The sequence below is a fragment of the Panthera leo genome, chromosome B1 (genome assembly GCF_018350215.1).
Source record: "Panthera leo isolate Ple1 chromosome B1, P.leo_Ple1_pat1.1, whole genome shotgun sequence".
Taxonomy (NCBI): domain Eukaryota; kingdom Metazoa; phylum Chordata; class Mammalia; order Carnivora; family Felidae; genus Panthera; species Panthera leo.
The window spans coordinates 197,196,763-197,221,865 of record NC_056682.1 but is presented as its reverse complement, the minus strand read 5'-3'; positions in this window follow the sequence as shown (position 1 = coordinate 197,221,865).

Below are 25,103 nucleotides of genomic sequence, written 5' to 3'. Positions count from 1 at the left end.
ACAAACACCATACGGAACAGTGTGTGCTTTATATTGATGGCATTATGTGAGAGTCTTTGTCTGTTGTTGATGTTGTTGAATGCAGAGGACGGAAATGAAAATACCAGTGCTTTGAAAAATTCACTCCGGCACAATGGTTGAGAATGTTCTGGCAGGGCTTCACACACAAGGCAATGGAGCTAAGTCATATGCACCACCTTATAGATTAAAATATACTTGTCCCACAGAATACACCCCCCGCCCCCCCCCCCCACACCCCAAATGAACGGAAACAACCCAGAAAAAGAGAATAGCCACAAGGAGACAGAGATAGAGAGTTTTCAAACAGTAGAGATGATCTCGCTGTCCGTTCTCACCAATTAATATATTGGGCTTAGTCTGGCTGCTAAGTTGCAGAGACCAAAATATCAGTGTGCTCACAACACCAAATTCAATAAGAAATAGCTGATCTCTGGATCTAAAAGGGCTCAGAGATGATCCAGTCCATGCCTCACACAGGTTCGGCGATGTGTCCAAAGCCCCACGGTTCACTTTCCAGTGTCTTTTTCAGTGCTCTGCCCCCCTTTGCTTCCAGATTCAATATTCCACATCTCTGTCCCATAAGCCAGACTTCTGGGTGTTATCCCCAACTGATCTCCGCCTTCTCTCCTCCGATAGATTCGTTACTTATTTATTCTGCCCTAGGAGAGTCGCCCTTGCACTTCCCTTGCAGTAAAATACATTATCAATCATGTCACCTTTCTGCTCAAAAGTTGTCACTCAACAAGGAAGTGAGGGCATTGAGATAGGAGAGGTCCAGAATGTCTTTTGCTCCAGGATTGCTTCCTTCCTTTCAATGATCATGTCCTGTGTGTCCAAGGTTGGACTTGGTACTTAGAGGATCCCTGGTGGGGGGGGGGGGGGTTAGGCTCAAGTAAATACCGTATTGACTCCAAACTGTTCCCAACTCTTGCCTCTGTTTATGGTATTCCTTCTGCTGCTGTTGCCATCTGTCTCCCCAGTTTCCCTACAGTTTCACTAAACCAGCAATCATTTCTTGTAGCTACCCTTCTCACAACTGTCTATTTAGAACAAGGGTTGGAAAACTATGACCCAGACTGGCCTCTGGTGTTTATAGACTTATTATAGCACGACCCACACCCATTCATTTACACATGCTGTAAGGCTGCTTTGAGTCTGCAACAGCAGAAATGAGTTGTCACGAAGCAGACCGTGTAACCCACAGATCTTGAAAATATTCACTATCTAGCCACTTAGAGGAAAAGTTTGTTGACCCCTAATTTAGAAGGTTAGCCACATAGCACTTTGCTTTACCTCTCTTGATAATAAATGATGGCTATTAGCAATCGTCACCGCCGAGTGAGTGAGTGATTGAGAGCCTAGGCAACAGGTTTAGTTCTAGGTTTTATACTTTCTCATTCAATGTTTATGACTAAGTGTAATTCTTCACATAATAAAGGGAAGAAAACAAAGGCCTAGAAGAGTTTAGGAATCTGACCGATTCCGATAAGCAGGAGAAGCGGTATTTGAGCTCAGATTTTCCCTGATGTTGAAATCTGTGCCCTGTCCTACTCTACAACTGATTGTGTGTCTCTTTTCTCTTGGGCTGAAATTTAATTTCCTATTTGTACAGTAATTAACAGAGTGTCTTGCATGTAGTATGTGGTTAACCTATTCAGTTACTAGATAAATGCATGGCTGCATTCACACATGCAGAAGAAAAGGTCACAAGGGAGCATGTAACCAACTCTTGGTACTTTGCGTATGACCAGGGGTAGAGATTGTTCTTGGCATTGTCTTATTGGAATCCAAGCCCCTTGAAGGTACAGGTACATACTTTCGTTGAACCAGCCAAGACACAGGTCATTTTGGACTTGGGGAATACTTGCAAACTAAGTTTACGAAGTTCATTAGTCCTGTTTCAGCTGCAAATGAAGTACTCCTTCAATCAAGTCACACATCTTTCCATGCCTATTTCCTAATTCATAGATGAAGATAATTTGATTTGTTTATCTTCAAGGTTTTACTACAAAGCCTATTCAAATCTAAGAATTTGTGAGTATGACTATAACACTTCTGTAGGTGTATTTATCATAGAACCATGAGGGCTAAGACAGAGTGGATGAAAGGAAGAGCCTACTACATGCAGGCTCAGGTCTGGGTGTAATTCATGCATTGTCTCATTGAATCCTCAGAACATTCCTGGAAGAGGCTGCAATAATTAGTATAATAATTTGAAAGAAATTTCACAGGGATTAGCGAAGTTTCCTAAGAGCAAGCACAAAATAAAAGTCCCAGTAGGAACTTGAACGTAGGTCAGATTCATGACAAATAATACACTGTTCCCACCAGGTCAAGGCTTGTTATACCACACTATTCCACACCAGACACCAACATGTAATTCCACACTGGATGCTAACTGAATGTTGCCATTCATTCTTTTGCTTTCAGTTCAAGATGATTGATCTGAAAACATAGGCAAAGTAAAAAGTAGAGCAAAACCAGAAAGCACTATTGGAGAGACTTTAAATTTCAGATCTTCTGAATCACAAGCTACCTGCTACTGAAGTCTGTTGTGTTAAGTGATATATCTTCTCAGTTCTTTTAAACATATTTGTTTTTATCATCACCACTAGTGTCTGCATGTGGGCCTTTGTAGTTCTAATCTGACAGTTGTGACAGGCTGATAGAGACTCTGCTCATTCCTTTAAAAAAAAAACTTCAAACTTTTGCAACACAGTCTTCATATTTATTAAAGCTAATCATCTCACCCTAAATTAGACAAAAGTTAAATACTTAATTTAGCATTTATTTCATGTTCCTGAGAATAATACAGTGTTTTCACACCATCAAGTTTTCTGCTGTTATATAGAGGGTAACATGTTCCTTTCAATTTTGGTATAAAAACACAGACTCCAACAAAAAGTAATAATAATAGCCAGTTTGAAAATGTTTCATAATTTTCATTCTTATATATCACTATACGTAATCCTCCTTCAGTAGTCTGTGAAGCAGGTACGCTGATTCATATTTTATAGACAAGGAATGGGAGCTCAGAAAAGTTAAAATGCTTACCAACCCTAACTAACCTTTGCTGACATTATTATGGTCAGGAACATCTCCAGCGCACTGTTGGTGGGTATGAAAACTGGTGCAACCACTCTGGAGAACAGTGTGGAGGTTCCTCAAAATAATTGAAAATAGAAACACCCTACGACCCAGCAATAGCACTACTAGGAATTTATCCAAAGGATACAGGAGTGCTGATTCCTAGGGGCATGTGTACATGAATCAATTCATTGTATCTCTATGAAGGGTAGAGCCAGACTAGAACCCATGCTCCCCAAACAAAATTCCATAATTTCCCTTCTGTTTTCCCCATTTTTGCTTATTTTGTGGATTATTTTGTCTTATAATCAAAAACAAAATAAAGAATACAGCATGACCAATAATTGCATGGTGCTTTATATTTTCTAAATCAGTCTTGGTAGACACGTTTCATGTTTTCTTTTTCCTTGCAATGACTCCGGCAGAGTTATACAATTATAATTACCGTTATACTCAAGACTAACAGATTCAAACAAACAAAACTGAAGGCTCTGAAAAGTGTCAGCACAAAGGTTTATATACCCCCGATACTGGTCTCTATCTTTGCCTTGCTTCTTGTCACTGTATCGCTGTGCCCCACCCTGTAAATCACCAGTAACACATCTTACCTCCATATTCTCACCAATGCTTAGAAGCTGATTAAGCAAAACAGAAGGTACCAGCCAGACCAAGTAGAGTGAACTTTGAACCTGCTACTTCCTTCTTACTGCCACCTTGGTTGTTATATGATCAGGAAACACAAGTTACCAAGGCCGAAATTAGAGAGATTTAGATTTTATGATGATGAAAATTTCTCTCTGGAGGATTGCATTTCACCTCATGTGCCCTGGAAGGCTGTTTTGACAGTTCCAAATATAAGGAACGTTCCACATCTAACGGCTTGGCCATGACTCACCTCCAATAGTCTCCATCTGCAACATCTGCCCAATTTGTTTTTCTTTTTGAAATCGTGATTTTAATTTTATACTGAGCACGCTTTAAAGCAAAACCCGCATGCTGCTGTCCTACCAGGGAACTATTTAAAACAAGCATGGAAGATGAAACGAGGAGAATATGTCCTCCTCCAAAGTTTTTCGAAACAGATTCTGGTCTTGTGCATCATTAACAGTAGAGGAATAGAGCTAGGAGTTGAATTTTATGCTCTCAGCAGTTGTGAACATTTGGTAGACAGTGTGCAAGCATTCATAAACCATGGACCTAGCAGGATAGTTCACCTCTTCTTTCAATATTCAGATATGTTCTCTTAAGTTCCCAGAGAGGCTTTGGTGCGTGATCCCCCATTGTACGTGAGAGCTAGTTTTCCAGTATAATATTCTTCAGCGTTATGTTCACCATGATTTATGCATCGCTTCTACCATGGAGTATATTCTCTGAGATTTTCTTAATAATGTTTCCTGAAGCTGGTATGGCTCATCTTCTTAAAAATTTAAACAATACTACCATTTTATGTGGATCCTTAAGAACTTTGGCCCTAGGTAAAACTCATTCCAAATCGACTTTTACTTCTGAACTCACTAATTTGCAAACCAACATTTATTGTGACAGTGCAATTACTTCCACACTAAGCCTTATGTTTGAGGCCGTGTACCTGCAGGTGAGCTAGGTAACCATAGGGATGATGTCTTATGCACCTCAGAATCCCTGGCACCTAAACTCAACCTTACCCCACATAGTAATGGACAGACTAATTAGTTAATTGCTTAGGATTGACTTCTGGACCAGCCTCTAATTAGCTCTGTGACCTTAAATAAGTGTCTTAATCTCTCAGAGTCTTAGTTTCCTCATCTGTGAAAAAGGGCTAATAATGGTACTTAATATATACATTTTGGTGGCAGATTGATTAAAACTCAGTGGGTTCATTTATGTTGTATTTATGTTTATAAATGAGCAGAGCATAATACCTGACATATAGCAATTGCATAAAAATGAAAGTTATATTGTTAGGGAGAGGATTTATTTAAAATATGCTAAATTAATCTTGAATAAAGTTGGGAAATATGAAATCCTACAAGTCTAGAATTTTCTGCTGCTATAAAATTTCAAAGCAGTCTCTGAGATGTAGTGGAAAGAATAAATGTATTTATGATCAGACATCCTGCCTTTGAGTCCCTGTTCAGTGACTTATTAGTGAGCAAGTTTTCTCATCACTCTGAGGTTTGCAAACCTTTGTTAGTAACAATGGATAATATTAATAACTACTCCATGAGTCTGTCATGAGGACTGTATCTATGGAAACATTCCCCAGGGGAGGGGTTTTAAATTTTTTAACCCCAACAGCTTTTTCCAAAGGACTTTTCTTCACAAAGAACCCAAAGAATAAGCAAAGAAAATAAATAACAATAGAGCGGAGTTCATGGACTTGAATCAGGAATGAGTGAGAGTTTTATGTACTGATTCTACCCATCTCCAAACCCCCACCTTGTTCCACTTCTTCCCAGCCATCGTACAACTAGAAAATTATTTATCTAGGGTGAATAAATTTTGAGCCAATGAAAGGATTATCATACCACAAGGAATGAGTGTGCTGGTAAATGTTTTCCTCTGTCTCTCCTTTTGTGGTTACAAATATTTCTGGGATGCATCATACTCTTCCTGGATTTGGGAAGAAGCTCCCAGTGACCCTAACCAAGGGGGGCTTTTTGGAAGGTCAAGACTTTCATAGGGCTCCAGGGTGACTAAACATTACACCAGTGATAACTGTTTGGGCTTAGATGCTAATGAAGGAGATGTGGAAAATTGGTCTCTGGGCTCATCCCTGAACTGAGAATATCTCATAAAGTTATAGGGGTAGAGACCTGGTATCAGGGAATTAGTTCCTTTCTGTTTGTCAGTCTCTATCTGATTGACATTTCCCTGATTATCAGTTCATTGATTATTGATACATTTGATAGAGAAGGAGGAAATGATAGACTCAGAGAATTTGATATTGGAAGGGGTTTCCAAGACTCTCATTTTCCAGATAGAGATTTCAAGACCCAGAGAATTCAGAGGTTTTTCCCAAGACCACCATATGTAATCAAGCTACTGAGAACTGGAGGCCGTGGGCCCACAGAACTCTCAGCAGATGAGCCTTACAGACTTCGTTAAAGGCAGATATGGGTGGAGCCTCTCAGTGTACCCACGCTATTGGGGGCACCTGGGTGGCTCAGTAAGTTGAGCATCTGACTCTTGATTTTGGCTCAGGTCATGATCCCAGGGTCATGGGATCAAACCCCATGTTGGGATCTGTGCTGAATGTGGAGCCTTCTTGGGATTCTCTCTCTCTCTCTCTCTCTCTCTCTCTCTCTCTCTCTCTCTCCCTCCCTCCCTCAAATAAAGAAGAAGAAATGTATTGGGAAAGACTTCCATAAAGGATAAAGGGAAGAACACACAAGAGTAGGTGGGAAAAGTCTGCCCATCTCAGTGTACGTCTGGCTCCTGTGAGGCCTCAGATGTCAATGCAGCTGAAAGAGTCTCAGTCGAAGAGAGTCAGGGAGCCCCAGGTCGAGGGTTCTGCATCAGGCAGAATGACTGTTCTCTATTACCCCTGGTGGTCACAGCCACTGACTCAGAGCTGCCCCAGGAGCGGTGGCCTCAGAGTGAACAGTGCAGCCATCACAGATGTTCAGGAGATGGAGATTACAACTAACCTCCCTTCAAGCAGCAGGTTCCCTCTTGAAGGGAGGTCCAGGCAGCACATCTCTATGGCTGCTAGAAGGACAAGAGAAGAATGCCTAAGAAAACGCCTGACCTTAATCTATAAAGGTGCGGGCAGTGTGCTTTGGGTAAACTACCTGGCCCACAATCCACTATCCTTTTCTCTGTTGGAGAATTGCCCCCTCTGATGCTGGGGATGGATGTGCTGGAAGATCACATGATATTTTTCCAAGACGATATTTCCCCTTAACATAGCACTAGGAATGGAAACTCTGGACCAATTGTGTTAAACTCTTTCTCTATTTGAAAATTTGAAAATGTAAATCCAAGAAAATGGTTCAATAATATTTTGTGTTAGAGAGAGAGAGAGAGAGAGAGAGAGAGAGAAAACATGTGCGAGTAGGGGAAGGGCACACAGAGAGAGAAAAAGAGAGAATACCAAACATAGACAGCACGGAGTCTGAGGCAGGGCTTGATCTCATGAACCATGAGATCATGACCTGAGCTGAAATCAAAAGTTGTACCCTTAGCTGACTGAGCCACTCAGACACCCCTTCATTAGTCCCTTTTCATCCTGGATAGGCAATGGTTTATTTTTGCAGTATGGACACTTATTCTTGTATGGGTTTGCCTTTCTAGCCCACAGAACCTCAGCCGTTGGCGCTCGCAGGTGACTCTAGAGTTTCAGATATAGCATCGTGGCCTCCTAAATAATATAGCATCTGACCAAGTTTCCCACTTCATAGCAAAGGAGCTGTGGGAATGGGCCCATGTCCAGGGACTCCATTATACTGTCTGGAATCTGCAGTCTAAGTGCACATGGGAATGGCCTGCTGCAGGCTCAAGTGAGGCCAGCTCAGAAGCAGCACTCTGAGGATGACAGCATCCTCAGGATGTAGAACATATGCTGGCTCAGAACTCTTCAGAGCCCCGTATCCCAGTAGGAAAAATACCCAGGTCGAGGAATCAAAGGGTGGAAGTAAGAGCGGCCTCACTTTCTTTTGTTCTCAGCGACCCAGAGGGAAAATGTGTATTCTCCATCCTGGAACTCTGGGCTTGGTAGGTTGAGAGGTTCTGATCCCAGAAGGGGTGGACTCCTTCCAGGCGATACAACAAGGGTCCCGCCGAACTACATACTATGGCTGCTCCCCAGACACTTTGGACTCCTCGTGTCCAGGATCCAGCATGAGAGAAGAGGAGTCTCCATCTAGGCAAGAATAATTGATCCCGACCAATTTTGCTTGGTATGGCTGCCTTTGCACATTGGTGTGGGAGGATGTGTGGAGACCTCAGGTGATCCATGTGGGGTCTTCTCAGTAGTCTCTAGCCAGCTAGTCCAGCAAACCTGGTCAGAGAAGGGAATGGTTTCCAGGGCTCAGACCACTTAGGAATTGGATTCTAGGTTATTTGCCCAAGTACACCACTGTGATGGCGAATTTTGTGTGACAGCTCAGCTAAAATTTTATACTCAGTTACTTAAACACTGATCTACGTGCTGCATTGAAGGTATGCTAGAGACGTGGTTCACATCTGCAACCAGCTGACTTTAAGTCAACAAGGCTACTGTTGATAATGAGGGGTGGGCTTCATTCAATCAGACGGAGGACTTCACAGCAAATACTGAGGTTCCTCTCAGGAAGAAGAAATTCTACCTCAAGACTGTGACATCAACTCCTGCCTAAGTTTCCGATTTGCCAGCATGCCTGTAAAGATTCCAGACTTACCCAGCCAGCCCTGCAAACGTGTAGGTCAATTACAATTGTGTCAACCAATTCCTCTAAAGAAATCTCTTTTGATAGATGATGGTGATAATAGATAGATGATAGATAGATGATAGACGGATAGATATAGATAGATAGATATCACACACAGAGAGAATGAGAGAGAACATGAGAGAGAGAGAACATGAGAGAGAGAGAGAGAGAGAGAGAGAGAGAGAGAGAGACTTCTCTAGTTCTATGTCCTATTGAGTTTGATTCTCTGCAGAACCCTGCCTGGTACAGTCACTGAGACCAGTTGATGTGGTATCTAAAAGGCTGTGGGGGGGTTATAATGGGCAAGGGGTGGGGGTGGGGGTGGAATGGGAGTGATGAGGATCAGCTGCTGTCCAAAGACCAATCACAATAAGGGGGCTGCAGTCCCCTCATGCCACACTCTTCTGGCCATCCCTTAGCCAATGGCTGAGTGTCATGGACATATTAGAGCCTGGCCATTTCTGTCCAACCCAGAACTCCTCTAAGGGGCGATCCTGACTCCAGATTCCCCACACTGAGTTGGACAGATCTGAGACTTTTAGATCTGTATCACACAGAGACTCTCTCTGCTCGGTATTGGCTCCTCCCCCCTTCACTGTCACATGGCTGGTCTTCCTCAGTCTGAGAGCTTTCCCTGCTCAATCCTTCTCCCACTCCTTTTCCCTTTCACAGACCTTATCCCCTAATAAGTCTCTGCACTTAAATCCTTCCTGCCATCTGCCTCCTGGAGCACCCAGCAGACACATGTCCTTCCCTCCTTATCATACACCTCCTATTTCTGTGTAAGTCAGCTCAGGTTACGGTCTACTATTTGCAAGGCAAAGAGGTTCGACTTGGGTGTATAGTATATTTCTCTGCCTTCGGTACATTTCTGGGATCCTCTAGCATTCATTTGCTCTCCACTCATCTTAAGTCTGACATGCCCTAAACCTGATCTTGCAATCGGTGACTGATTGTCTTATATGTGCTGTTAATCATTTATGCTTCCTTCTCTTACTTTTCTAACAAGGTTCTAAGTGCTGAAATAAATCTGGATACAGCTGCTACTTTTTCTATACTTCTCTTAAGGCCTGGAAAAATGTGTGTGTGTGTGTGTGTGTGTGTGTGTGTGTGTGTGTGCGTGTGTGTCTAAATTGGAGGGATGAGACAAAATAGTGAAGGTAAGATCATATTTGCATCCTTGCTATACCAGAAAACAGTCTGTACACAGTTTTGCAGATGGGCCATTCTGGATTTATTTAGAAAAAAAAAATTGGGAGAATGTCTTCCTTTAGGAGAGGATTCCAAAGATTTGTTGTATCCATAAACCTTTTAGACTAAATATTAACACCAGCTACCTAAGAAGAATGTATTTTTAGGTGCAAGAGTTCATGCAAACATACCATATTATCAGAACAGTATGTTTTGGTTTTAGCTTTTAGAGGGAGGACTGCCCATATTTTAGGTCATGCAGACCCAAGCTGAGTTTAGGAACTGGTTATATGCATCCCATTCCAGGCATTATCTCTGTAGATAGAGTTCAGAGCATCAGGGACATTTTAGAAAAATACCAATAGACCACGTGGAGCCTCCACTCAGGTGTTACTTTATCAACAAATACTTTGGTCCTCCTATGCCCTACGTGTTTTCTGGGTATTAGATTGGAAGATGTTATCAAATAGATACTATCCCTTACCTTCAGCGGATGGACAGCTTTTTAAGCCAGTATTAAAATCAGGTTTAAAATTAAATTAGGTTTCAAAATTAAACTTAGTTAATAAAGATGTTCAGGTTTACAGTGAATAATAGATTCTGTTACTTGCCTGTTGCTGCACACCTAGAGAGTAAATTAATTTGTTTGAACTTCTTTATTCATCCTTAAAATACAGGTAGAAATATCTATTTTCCAAGATTGTGGTGAACACAAGATGAGGCAACACTACGTAAGGCACGTGAGAAAATATCTGGAATATGCAGAACATAGTCTTTCCTAAATTCTTATTTTAGCTTCCACACCTTGCCATCCAATTTGCCAAATAGCTTCAGATACGTTATATGTTGTATAATTCTATAATTCTATAATATGTTATATATGTAAAATAGTTGTCTAAATATATATAAAAATGTAGATGAGTCAATTATTTGCGGTTGCAAGTATATCGTTTGATGTATGTGTGTGTTCACATATACATAGATATCTAGATAAATGAAAGCTAGACGGGTAGATATCTGTGTGTGTATATATTTATATAACTGACTTCGGGGGGAGGATGCTATATGTGTATATAGATAATATAATTACAGATGGATTTATACATGTATAAAGCTAGCATTCTCCCTAGAATTCAGTTTAGTGGAATTGTCACAAAAAAAGAATTTTCTAGTTGAGAAAGTGCTTCTTAACACCAAAAAGGGAACATTTAAGCTGTAATTATGGACTCACTAAGAGCACATTCTCTCCTTCTAATTCTGGCAATCTGCTATGGTTGCAAAGGTCTGGGAGAAAGGAAGCAAGATTTGCCAACATCCAAACCGAATAATGCTGAGTGATAATCTGAAGAAATATGGTGTTTGCCAATGTCCCAAACAAATGAGCATTCTGTGGTCATCTGTCTTTTTTTTTAAAAGTAAGCTCTACACCCAACGTGGGGTCTGAACTCACAACCCTGAGATCAAGAGTCACATGCTGTACTCGAGCCAGCCAGCTACCCTGTCTGCCTTTAATTTGGACAGAAATCTGAGTAACTGGAAATATCTCTCTTATAAGCATAATGGTTCGGGTTTCTAAAGAACTGGTGTCGCCACTTGAATCTTTTGACAACGTGAAAAAGTGGACTGGCCTCTGTGAATTGCGTGTTTTTTGGTAAGACATGGGCCATATGCCCTCCTTACAGGGCTGTTATGAAGATCCAATGAGCCCTGGAATGGGGTAACGTGAGGGCAAAGACAGACTCCATCCAGAGCCTATCATTCAGAAGATGTTATTTTCCTTTCCTCTTTTCTCTTCCCTCTTTCTGTTCCTTCATGGTTTTTTTTTTCTCTTTCTTCATCTGTTGTACAACCCAGTCATCAAAGCCCCATCAGCATGGGAAAACACAGTAGAGTTACATTTCCATTAATTCTCCAAATTAGAGTGGCTAACAGTTCTATTTACCCGAGCAGCAGAAATTCTGCCTTTAATTTCTTCAAGTTCCTAGGATTCCTCTTACAATTGTTTGGCGTTGGTTAGGGTCCTGTGTTCTTACTGATAGCTGCTGTTAAAAGAGGAATTGAGTCCTGCCCTCTGATGTCCGCTAACCCCGTGGACAATCCCTCCTTCCACCAGTAGGGGCCAGGGCCGCCATCTTGCAGCTGGATTCAACAACCTGCCAGAAGTTCGAAAATCCATGGTGATGGGTGTCTGAGCGGCTGACTCTGGTACCCCAGATGCCTTCCTTTCCATTCCTGCCTCCCCACTTCCGGGCCGTGGTAGGTCCTTGCGTTGTGGGGGAAATACTTCTGTCAGGGTCCTGCTTAGCTGTTCTGTTTAGGTCCCCAGTTATACCTTCCAGAAGATAATATTTTAGATTTACACAATCTAACCATTTCCTCCCAAGACACATAGTTGCAGTGCCAGAGTTCTGATCTGAACATCTTTTAGTACCAGAGGCACACTGGGGAGAGAGCGAGCCCTCACAGCTGGCCCAGCCCCACAGTCTGTCCTTTGCCTCTTCTCATTAGTGGTGGTGGGGGGGGGGCTCCTTTTAGAGCCCCCTTGTTCTTCCTGTGCCCTAGGTCGGGGACAATCTAATCTATCATGCTTTTTATTACTTTGAACTTCAAAAGGAAGTGGACAGAGTTCTGATTATTTTCCTCCTACCAGGCCCCTCTATCTCTATGTATATCTGCTGAATGCACAAGATATGTGCTTTGGATTCTTGCCCTATATTCTTCAGAGGGAAGCTCTAAGCCCCAAATACCAGCGAATCCATTGGCTGTTGGGTGAGGACAGCTCTCCTCTACCTGCCCTGGAGTAGCCCAATTTCCCTGATCTAAATGCATCTTAACTTGTCAAGACTGTTGTATTTGAGGAAACGGAAGGGTAAGTAAACCTCGAAGCAGACACACATCGGAATGCTTTAGACAGATGGAAGGGACCGCGATGAAAACTCACAGTGTACTTGGAGAGCAGCAAATATTTCACTGCATGCGGAAAGGTGAGCCGAGGGACATTAGCAGCTAAGGCTGGAAAAGCACTGAGTTCTAGAGAACTCGGAAAGACTGAATGCTGTGTGAGGGAATTGCGAGTTTATCCTGTGCCCAGCGGGGCCACTGCTGGAGACTACTTTTAGTAATCTCAGCACACAGCAATGGTGTCAGCTGAGAGCATCATCGCAGGCATTTTTAGCACATAAGAAGTCGGAGCCAAAGGCTATTCTGCTGATCCCCAGTTCTGCTCGCTCACTTCCTGTTCTGCTGACCACTGTGACCCCTGTCTAGCTCTAGATACTCTTCTGCACAGTCACACACAGAGGTGGATCTACAAAGCACTGAGGACCTTGTACACACATCTGTGCCAGCCTCCTTCACAGCCCAATGCGGCAGCTGGATGTCCCAGCTGCGAGATCAGCCAGCAAGCTCTGACTCACTCACTCGCGCCAAGGCTGGTTAGTGTAGATCGTTTCTCTAAGGTCGAATTCTGATCAAACTAGGGTTCCGTAACCCTCACAGAGGTTCTGCTTCCCTGACTGAACCTCGATATGCATGCGTATCATCTTGTATTTATGGTATGTCTTGTGTATTTATACGGAATTCTGTTATTTGTAAAGACGGTCATTCCCACAGGCTCATGGATTGAATATGCTTTGCTACATTTCAAAGACAGGAAGCCAAAGTGAGCACGTGTCTTGGGGTACTTGGTCTTCGAACTTTTGATTTCCTTCCAGACGCCACCCACTGCGGGGAAGGAATCATCACGGTAGCTATATGAGCTACAGCTATAGCTTCTCGCCCTTTTCCTGCCGGGCCTCTCTTCTTCTCACAGGTCCTGGGGTTTTGATTTAGGTAATTTCACAAGGAAAGACTAGTTCCTGACAGTTGACCCTCTGACTCAGATCAGGAAAACCACAGCTGAGCACTTCTTGTAAGCTCTAAGGCATGTGTTCATTGTGGTCAACCACAATTATGCTCTCAGAGCCTTGGTCACTGAGGAAAGGTCAGGGAAATGGGGGTGGATGGACGTTGACTGTGGGGGTAGGTGGGCGGTATCTGTATCAGATATTGAAGGGCTGGTCCTTGAGTCAGAATTAGGCTGTGCAAGCAGCCAATGCAGTGCGCGCGCGCACACACACACACACACACACACACACACACACACACCAGTCAGAGTTCAATTAGGGAGGCAGAATCTCAAAGAGTATTAAGGAATCAGGGTTTTATAAGATTAAGCTTTAGGCAAATGATCTACATTGGCCAGACCTGGCATGGGCGAGTCAGTGGAAGCTTGCAAGGATGTCCCAGAGCTAGTGTATCTGGTCACTGTATTGAGACGACCGCAGAAGCTGGTACAGAAGTCCGTGAAGGGTGGTAACTAAGCTTGGGTCCTTCTCTGTGAATTGGCAAAAAGCAACACACGCTTATACCTCAGGACTGGCCTGAATGCTTTTCCTTCTCAGCAGAGGGTGAACCAAACTGATAGAGTGACTTAGCAAAACCGGAAATGTGGAGGTAGATTCTGCCGAAGGTCTGTCACGTGAGTAGCTGCTCTCTTGTACCCCTCGGTTTCCCCTTAAAGATGAAGCCACACGCAACCCACAACAACTGTATGCGAACGTATGCATGCACATATAGCATGAGCATATCAGAGATACGTTATTTGAACTATAGAGAAATGCGACTAGCGTTTATCCTGGATAAGGTAGCATTTGAAACATATTTCAATAAATCAACATCGAGATTTGTAAGCGTGGTGCCCATCCATATTAGCTTCTGGGAGTTTTCGAATCCCTTAAATCATGTGTAAAATATTGGTGATATGCGTACCCAAGAGAGGCTTCTGCATAAAAGCTAGTTTCTGTTGAGGTGCTAGCCATCCTTCTCCAACACATTCTGGGCACTACCCCACATGGCCTTTAAGGGGGGGAGAGCGTGAGTTCGAGCAGAAACAAGCAGCCCGCCTGCCGTGGGCTCCAAGCACAGCCTCCACCCCTCCAGGAAGGACTTCCGGCTAAAAAAGAGGAACCCCTCGAAAGACCTGTGAAGGGAATGTTATCTAAGCTGTATGTAGACCCTTGCAATGAAATTGGCTATCGTGTCATGTGCTTGCCCTGCTTGCATTTCTAGGTTTCTTTTTCATGTGATACATCACTTAGTCTTTGCGCCAACTTGGTTCAGGGGGCAGGTTTTTTGGTCCGTTTACAGATGAGCAAACGGAGACTCGGAGAAGGCAGTGGATCTCCCTGGACCCAGAGGAGAGACGACAAAGGTGTCCTGCTGGCTTACAACCCTTCACAGTGATGGGATTGGATTAGGATTTTTTGTTCTCATAATCTTTCATAAGGAAACAATCTTAACTGAGGGGCAGGCATTCTCATCAAAGATCATAATGGCTTTAGGGAAAAGTAGGAAATGACCCAAACATTGTCTATGATATAAATTTACTCGAAACTCTGCATATACATTTACAAAGAGTCTGGCATAACACAGAAAAATTCTTTGTTTATAATTAAGCAAAAACAGCAGGGGCAGAATTTTCCATATTAAACTCACCTGTGTCAAAAAAAACATACTACACTCTTCTAAGCTGGAAAAAGTAACAACATAGATAAAGTGTTCGCATGTTAGCTTCTGTTATCTTCCAAAACTTTGAAAATATAGTGGAAAAAAAATGGAATGAATGGGAATCCAATGGCCCCAATACCGGATATCTAGTATGTGCCATAGTCACAGGTTCAATGTGTGTCCTCAGATTCATATGTCGAGGCCCTAACGTGCTACGCAGAAGTGAGGCCTTTGGGGGATAATTGGGTCGAAATGAGGTCATGAGAGTAAAGTTCCCACAATGGGATGAATGCCTTCATTAGAAGAGGAAGACAGAGAGACATCTGTGTTCATTGGCTTGCACGCACAGGACAGGCAGGGGAACACCCAATGGCAAGGCCGCCGTCTGCAAGACAGGAAGCGAGTCCTCACCAGAAACGGAATTTTATGGCACTTTGGTCCCGGACTTGTCATCTCCCAGAGCTGTGAGAAATGAAAGTCTGTTGCTTAAGCTTCCCAGCCTATCATGTTTTGTTAGAACACCCTGACCAGAGCAAGACAGCCAGGTACGGATATAAATTCTTCATATGCATTGAGTGACAAGGTTTATCTCCTTGTCCATCTTTAGTCAGGCCCCTCTGGCCCTTCTTCTTGACTAGGTCCCAACTCTGACCCCTGTCCTCCTGAGGCCTGCACAGCTCAGTCTTAGCAGGAATCCTGCTAGGCCAGTTTGGTGAGAATCCCTTCCAGTGATTATTATAGGATCACCCTCGAAGGCTGATCAACATCCCCTATACTTGGTATCTGCTCATGTTGGCTTGCAGCAGATGCTCTGTTAAGGTGGTGTAGCAAGAATCCCCCCACCCTCGATATCTCCTTTTAGTGATTTTCCATCCACTGCCCCCCTCACTCCCCTCAGTGGCTGTAAAACCCAATCGTCTTTGCTGTATTCAGAGTTGATCCGATCTCTCTCTTCTACTGCAACAGTCTTGACTTCCATCGCAAGAGTCCTAAATAAAGTCTTCTTTCTCATTTCAACAGAGTCAGAATATTTTTTTCTTTAACGCGATTTACTTAAAGCTCTAACAACATTATGGGGGTAGACATTATTATCCCATTTTAAAGAAGAGGAAACTAAAGAATAGAAGCATCAGACAACTCCACCCGGCAAGCAAGTGGTAGGGCCAGGATTTGAAGCCAGTTGGTCCTGCCAGCACAAGAACTTCTGCCACGTGACTTGCTTTAACTAGTTTTAGTCTCTGACCATACTCTGTATTTCCTCGGAATTCTTTCTTGCAGTTCATTTCTACTCTACTGATATTCATAAGCTTGTTCTTTGGGTCCACCCGTGTCTCTCTCTCTACTCTGAGCTGGCTCTGTCCCATTACCTGTCTATACGTCCAGTATTAAGCATGAGTCTTGACATGTTGGAAATCCTCAACAAGTGTTTGTTCGGTTCAATAAAGATGCTCCTGGCACCTAAAAACGCATATTATCACAGCACTTGGGACATATTAGATGACCGAAACACAGATCGGTTGAGTTGTTAAATTTGACTTTCTTTTTAGTGGTTTTAGGGTTGTAGCAAAACTGACCGAAGAACATAGACAGCTCCCACATGACCACCTGCCCATTTCCAATTTCCCTTAGTCTTATACTCTTTTTTTTTTTTTTTTTTTTGCACCAAAGCAAATGGGATGGGGCAGGAGACACGTCATGAATACATTTGAATTTGCTCCTGACTCACTAATGTGTAGTAGGGGATGTTCTAGAGCTTTTCTGAGGTCAAGACTGCTACAGAGGAGTCTTGTTCATCCCTTTGGCTCACGGAAGCAGATGTTTAAGAGACGTCTGTTGGGTGAATGAGCTAAGTGTGTGGGACAACAGGAAGAAGAAGGACACGGAGCCAGCTCCCTGGGAGGGAAGGAGCTCACTTTATGGCTTCCCTCCCACGTCCTCCTGCTTTTTTCGTGAGGCTGTGTGGGTGTTCGTACAGGGACAACGTTGGGGTCATGTCATTACCAGAGGACTTACCGCGTCAGTCAGCAAGGGGCAGCCTGGGACTTAGAGCCAACCTGAATGAGCACGTGAAAAGACGCGCTCAACTGTCTATGGTCCTTTGTGGTTTTGCAAGTGCCCTGCTCGCTGGGGATCTGAATAAATAAATAAAAGAGCTGACAGGAAAAATAACTCAGGAAATAAAAGTGAAATATCTCAGGCGCCAAGTGAAGTGTGGAGAACCTGAGGGATCACAGGGTCTCAGAGCAGGGAGGTGTCCAGCAGGACTGACAGGGAGGAGGAAGTGAGGGGGAATCCAGGTCTTGGCATAGAGCTTGGTCAGAGTTACGGATTGCCTGTAACAGTGGCTGCCTACGTCTCAAATGACTCCAGCCAGATGTTTCTTCAGCTTCATGGACACAAGTGGTTCTCTGTTGTGGTTGCTCATTAGGACCCTCAGTGGGACCTTAGAAGACCAAAGGATTCTAACAGGAGACCAGGAGGGAATAGCTGACATGGGAGGAAGGTAGTGGGGGTAGGGCATGGCGGTTGGGGGTTGGGGGGCTGGCGTGAGCAGGTGTGGAGAGGTGAAGGACACCAGTGTGGACGGAAGAAAGAACATTCGTAAGGCAGGAGGCTGGAAAGGTAACTCAGGGCCAAGTTTTCCACAGCCCTTAATGCACGTCAGAAAAAGGACTCCGTTTTTTGTTAAGCACCAGCTAAATCGCAGGCACAGAGCGTTCACTCGATTTTGTTTATTCTCACAAAATATTCATTTATCTGTGCAATCAATATATATTTAGTGCCTATTATGTTCCAGGCACCTCTACGGAGAGCCAAACAGAGATGCCCGTGCCTTCATTCGAGAGGGGAGGATAAACTAAAATCAAATAAGCAAAAATTAATTAACTCATTAATTTAAACATCGAATAAGCAAATAAACAATTCCTCCCCCCCCCACTACTCGTAAGTGCTATGAATGAGTAAGGGGTGTGGTGAGGGAGAGGTTTTCCATGCTTAAAGCAGTCTTTATGCTGTCTCCTAATATTTTCTTCCAAAGGCCAAAATCCAAATTCCTGTGGAAGTTTCCAGGATACGCTCCCATGACATGCACAACGCGGGACGTCGCAGTCATCCATAGAGAGACTGCTCCGAGGATGCAAGCGTGTACTCTTGCCTCTGGTTCGTCCTGACTTGCACTCATCAGCTGAGGGACTTTGAAACCCTCCCTGTTCCCTTATGGTAAAGATGGAGCGAGCTGTCTTATTTCCTAAGTCCAGTTGTCTGGACGGAAAGGTGGGATGTGTGTGCGGTTCCCACCACGGTTCCTGGCACACGGGTGCTTAAAAATAGCCTCCTTTCCTCTCGCCCTTCCGTATCCACATCCACAACCAAGTCGTGTGCAATGGTGGGACCCCAAGGGAAGGTCTCTTGTTTCTGTTCAAAGAAAGCCGCAAGTATAGGGAACACACAAAAAAAGCCCACTGATTTCCGTTTGGCGGCTCCAAAAAGTCATCGCAAGTAAGATCATTTACTGAGCAGTACGTACTTCAGCGGCAGGCCCAGGCTATCCCTTCCGCGAACCGGAGAAGGTGTAAATGTGTGTCACCTGCTGTCCCAGGTCTGGAGAGGCCCATAGGCCCCATCAGGAGAGTGGCAGGGAAGAGAATGATTCACAGCTTGACTCACCTCCAGGGTGATTCCCCAGAGATGCGTTTATCCTGGGGTGTGACGAATAGCGTCCTCTACAGTTACAAGGAGCTGTCTCGGAGTGCAAGGCTTCTGGGCGGTGATTTGCAAGGGGACAAATAGGGTCTCAAGGAAACCAGAGCAGCCCTGCCCACACTCCTGCTGGCCTGTGTGTTCCTGCGAAGTGAGGCCTGACCCCTCTGGAAAATGCCGGATGTGACCACCATTTCACGTAGGCATTAGGGCATCCCTATCAAAGGCATCTTTGAGATAGTGTTTTCCTTCCCACAAAGGAAATAAAGCTAGATAGAGCATGAGTGAATTCAACAAGGAAGAAAATAGCATTTCTTAGTTAACTGTTATTGTCTTACGAGTTTTGAAATACTGACAATTTTCAAAAGTCAGCTCGGTGACCGTATCCATTGTCGATATCTTGAGGTGAAACTGTACTGTGATTCTTTTCTTTTCTTTTCTTTTTTTTGAAACTGTACTGTAATTCTGCAGGATGCTACCACTGGGGGGTAAGTGGTTGGAAGGCACACAGGATCACTCTGTAATAATCTTATAACTGCGTGTGGTGCATGATTATCTCAACATAAAACATTTAATTAAAAAAAAAGTAACTTAGAAGAACATCTCAACCAGATACAATGTGAGAACTCTGTTTGGATCTTGATTCAAACACAGACTATAAAAGGGCATTTTTGAATCAATCAGGAAGACGGGGAACAGATATCCGAATCAGGAATATTGTTTATTTTGTGAGAGATAATAATGGCATGGAGGTAATGTTTTTTTTTTTAATGCCTTTATCTGTTAGATATGCATACCGAATAACTTATAGATTAAAAAGACATTATATCTGGAATTTTATTTAAAGGACTCAAGGAAAAAGTGTGGGGGCAGAGAGATGAAGTAAGATTGATAAACTGTTGAGGGGTTCCTGGTAGCTCAGTCAGTTGAGCATCCGACTTCCGCTCAGGTTGTGATCTCACGGTTCCCGAGTTCGAGCCCCGCATCAGGCAGGATCTCTGTGGTCAGCGCAGAGCCCATTTCAGATCGTCTGCCCCCCTCTCTCTCGACCCCTCCTCCGCTGGCGTTCTCTCTCTCAAAAATAAATAAAAACACTTTAAAAAAGATTGATAAAATACAGATAATTGAAAAAGCTGGGTGATGGGTGGGCACGTAGTGATTCATTAGACTTTTCTCTTTGCTTTTTGTAAAATTCTATGACTTAAAAAGTTAAGAAAAACAAACAAAAAGACAGTCAACTCAGGGCCAAGCACAGCGTGTGGCTAAATTCAGCTTCAAAGTATGATTGGCTGGCTGGGCGTTCAGGGTGAAGCCCAGAGGTGATTGGCCAGCCACAGTCAACACAGAAGCTCTTCCCAGAATGGACACAAAGGAGTCAAGTTGAGTGAATGCACATGGCGGCCGTTCTGATGTTGCAACTAAAGGTCTGGGGTAGGACAGGGCGTCACTGCATTTTAACATCTACCAGGGGAGGCTCCTCATCTGTTCCGGCTATTTCCCATCGCAGGGACTAGCCCCAGGCCTGGTCCAAAGCTGCTTCTCAAAAGCCCTCTACCGAATGAGTGCGTGGGCACGGATAGGGTCTTAAGTGCACAGAGGGGACTACGAAAAGCTGACGGTGACTTTGGGTGGTGGAGTCCATTCTCAGCAATGAACTCCAGTTGAGCAGGAGGAAACGTGTGTGTCAGGAAGTGAGAACATGGGGACAACTGACCAGCAATAGAGAGGATGCTGTTTCTTGTCGTTCCGTCCTTTCTTGTCTGTAAGGCGGGAGCTACAGCAGCGGGCCCACAGTTTTCTTGTGAGCACTGAATGTGTGATCAGAGTTTCCCCAGGAGCCCTATTCCTTGTCTTTAATCCCGTCTCTGTTATTTTGGACCCTGGGCAAGCTCCTTGCTTACTCTGTCTCCACTTCACTGTCCTCACGTGGAAAAACTGACAAACAGGTGCTGTCAGGTTAAATATTTCATGCCAAGCGCTTGGCATTGCACTTGACCCTTGGTAAGTTCTCTGTGAGCGAAATCATCGTCATCACTGTGGCCACCGTCATCATCATTAGCGTGGTGGCAAACCCTAGCCTCCTCTAGGGACAGAGGTCAACTCCCTTTTCCTTCGCGCTCGGGACTATGTAGGGAGGTTTCTGTTCCCCAGAACGGAGACAGTGGGTTTCAGAAGAACTGAGGAAATCCTCACGACATGCTTAGCCCTTTACTCGGCACACGGTATTTATGAAAGCAACCAAATAAACCAACAAACCCAGCCTCACTAGTCGTGATCTAATCCCAGTTGCAATGTTCTTCCCTTCATGGTGTGTCGTGGGGTTTCTGAAATGATTCCAATTTCAAATACGTCACGCTGTTGACAGAACATCAGTCAGAGGTGGTCGGGTGCTGTTTCCTAAAATCTGGTTACGGGAGTCATAACTTCCAGTATCCAAGTGGCTAAGTCACTTCAGCTTTGAACTCCAGTGGTCCTTGGAGGAAAGGAAGGAAATGAATTCGCTTTTTTTTTTTTAATGGGTTTTGTTCCTGTCTAACCCACCAAAGGGAAAGTGCACACACATGCGTACGCGCACGTGAATGACACACATGTATTCGTGCGCTCGCGTGTGCACACACACGGGTACACACACACACACGGTGGAAGGGCGGTAGTGGAGGGGCTGGCCCGGCTGTCAGTTTGGCAAAAGGACTCAGAGAATGAGACGAAAGAAAGAAATTGGAGAGCACGTGAGCTTGAAGGGGTCTCTCCTGAACCATTTCACTTCTTGGCTAATCATAAGAATGTTGGCTTACGGGCAATTTTTGTCCCCTTGGGATGGCAACGCCCTCTCCCTGTAGTTATTCTGAGAGACGCTGGTTATATCGGCTGAAGGAGTCTTGTTACACTTTCTAAAGGCATTGGCTCGAATGTCTGGAAACTCGCGGCCACTAAGAAAGGAGCTCAGACCAGTAGGTGCCAAGAGTTCACGTAGAGCAAACTGGATGCGGTGCCTGTGTTTGAAGGAGGGCAGGGCTGGTGGAATTGGTGTCAGAAGACTCGGGGTCTGCCTCTAACTAACTGTGGGTTTGGGCAAACTATTCCCAGCCCCCATCTGAAAAGACATTTTTGAACACCTCCTATTTATTAATTCTTGAAAAGAGCTTAGCGCATTTCACGGCACATCGCAAAAATTCGATAATCCCTGTCTCTTGTGATTGTATATACACAACTGTGCTAAGTTATGGAGGAGCTCATGGTCTTTAAGGAAAGAGAGTCATTGAACGTATATACAAGAACAAATATAACCAGAGATATACATACGAGACGCAAAGAAAGCAATGTAGGGAAAGATTTGATCTTTCTTTGGGGGAAGTGGGAGAGACATAAAGGAGGGTTTCCCAGGGGTGGTTCTATCTACACTAAGCTACAAAAAAAATCAATAAGGGTTCAGCAGTGTAGGCTTGGGCACTCCAGACAGAAGAAAGGGCCTGTTCAAAGCCCGGAGGTTTGAAATGATCTAGTCCCTTTGGGGACCTCCAGAGATGTGGTATCTTGACAAAGGGATATAAGGCAGGAGAGAATGCCAGCAAGGATCAGAGCCTAGCCATGATCTCCAACCTTCCAGCCCTCACAATTCACATGGCTCTGAAACTCCCCCCTTGTGTTTCCTATTCACTACACCATTAACTGGTCAGCCTCTGCCCCCTTCCCCCAGCCCCCTGCCCACCTGAACACCTTCATTCGGAGGGACCCTCCCACCGTTCTCTGTCTGTCGATAGCTGGCGTTCCTCGAATAGCTCACATGCTTGCTTTCTTTTAACGCTTGCTGTCTTTTTCTCTGATTAAGCACCCCCACACCGAATCTCTTCCCCCAAATTGGCTAGTTTCTATTCAAACTTCTGTTTAAAATTTAAAAAAAAATTTGGGATGCCTGGGTGGCTCAGTTGATTAAGTGGCTAACTCTTGATTTTGGCTCAGGTCCTGATCTCACGGTTTGTGAGTTCAAGCCCTCCATCGGGCTCTACGTTGACAACACAGAGCCTGCTTGGGATTCTCTCCCTCTCCCTTCCTCTCTGCCTCTCTCTCTCTCTCTCCCTCTCTCTCTCTCTCACCTTCAAAATAAATAAATAAACTTTAAAAAATATAAAATAATTTTTTTATGTTTTAAAACATTGTCAACATAGAAAATATACGAAAAGTGAATACGATAAGTATGAATAATAGTACAAAATAACAAAGTGAACTTCTCCATTCTCATAATGCTGCTTAAGATATGGTATCTAAGATATGTGTCTAGAAGTCACTGGGTAAAAGCCATGATTGCATGATCACCAATTATATTTAAATATTCTGTTAGTGGTACTAACCCACATGGAAGGAGAGATGGCAAAAAAAAAGTATAAAGATTGGAAAGGAAGAAATGAAACTCTTAGTATTGACACAGGTGATATGATTCTTTATGTGGAATCCTTAAAAAAATCAAAAGATAGGGGTGCCTGGGTGGCTCAGTTGGTTAAACGGCAGACTTCGGCTCAGGTCATGATCTCACGGTTTGTGAGTTCAAGTCCCCACGTCGGGCTCTGTGGTGACAGCTCAGAGCCTGGAGCCTGCTTTGGATTCTGTGTCTCCCTCTCTCTCTTTCTAACCCTCCCCAGCTTGTGCTATTTCTCTCTCTCTCTCTCTTAAAAATAGATAAACATTTAAAAATCAAAAGATAAATTATTACGATTAGCAAGAGAGTTAGCAACTTTTTGAATACAAAAACAATATGCCAACATGAATTGAATTCCATACCCAGAATTTGAAGATGTAACTTTAAAACTTAACATTTGTAATAGTCAAACACACACACGCACACACACACACATTACACACAACATAACCTAAAACACCTAGGAAAAAGTCCAGTGAACTTTACTCAAGTCCATTATGATGACAATTACAAAAATCTTTTGGAAAATATTAAAGACCCAACACAGTGGAAGAAGGACTCAATATTGTAAGGATGTCGAACATCTCCCCAAATTGAGCTACCGATGTAATATGATTCCAAGGAAAATGTCAATAGGGTATTTCATAGAACGTGACAGGCCAAAGCCTGAAATATAATTGGAAATGCTAAGGTCAATAATAGTCAAGAAGAAGAAAAAGGTGTTGATTGCCCTTTCCTTTGCAGAAATCATTAATTACTGTAAAGTCAGAGTAATTAAATCACAGGGATATTAGGCACAGGCAAATCGACAATGATCGGAATAGAGTGCCCACAAACAGCGTGGCCAAATATGGCACATGGGAAAGCTAGAGTTGCAAATCAGTGGAGAAAGGAGAGCCTTTTCAAACAATGGTGCTAGGAATCTGGGTTATCAATGCAGGGTGGTGGTGGGAGGAAATAAATTGAATTCCTAAATCACTCTACATACCAAAATCAATTCCAGGTGGATTAAAGACTTAACTGTGAAAGGCAAAACTGTGAAACTTTTACACGATATCATAGGAGCAAGTCTTCGAGACTCAGTGCAAGGAAGGACTTCCTAAACAGGACACCAAATGTGCAAATATAAAGGCAATGACACAGTGACTGAGGGTGACCTAGGGATTGCATGGGCTCCATCACTCTCCGGGCTAGCGTGTGGCTCCCAGGACACAGGCTGGGGATGAGGGTCTCTGGAAGGGACACAAATGGCATCCCGTACAGGGTGATTGTGAAAGGTATTAAGTTTGTGTTATAAAGCAATTAATAGACACATGCAAATAAGTACCTACAGAAATTATTTGAAGGTTTGCACAGACGTGAAAAGAGTGTGTTTTAGTTACGTAAGCTTGGAAAGAACATTATGTTCTGAGCCTACAAATGTTTACAAAAGTTTAATGAGTAACATAGAAGATTAATCGGGATTAGATTATACCACAACTCTGATTTTTTACACACTGGATGCACTAGCACTCACACCACTGATCCACACATCTAGTTAGTGTGTATATAAACTTGCCAATTACTCCATCAACACTGATCTTCACATATTTATGTTCAGTACTCACCTCAGCCAGATTTGGTGATCTGTGCTCAGAGTTGACATTACCTTTTCTATTTTGGGGCAAAAATCCATAAGGAAGAAACTCTAGAAATTGCAATACCGTCTGTGTCTATTGGGATTGATTCTAACGACTTTCAAATGTTTCCGCAGT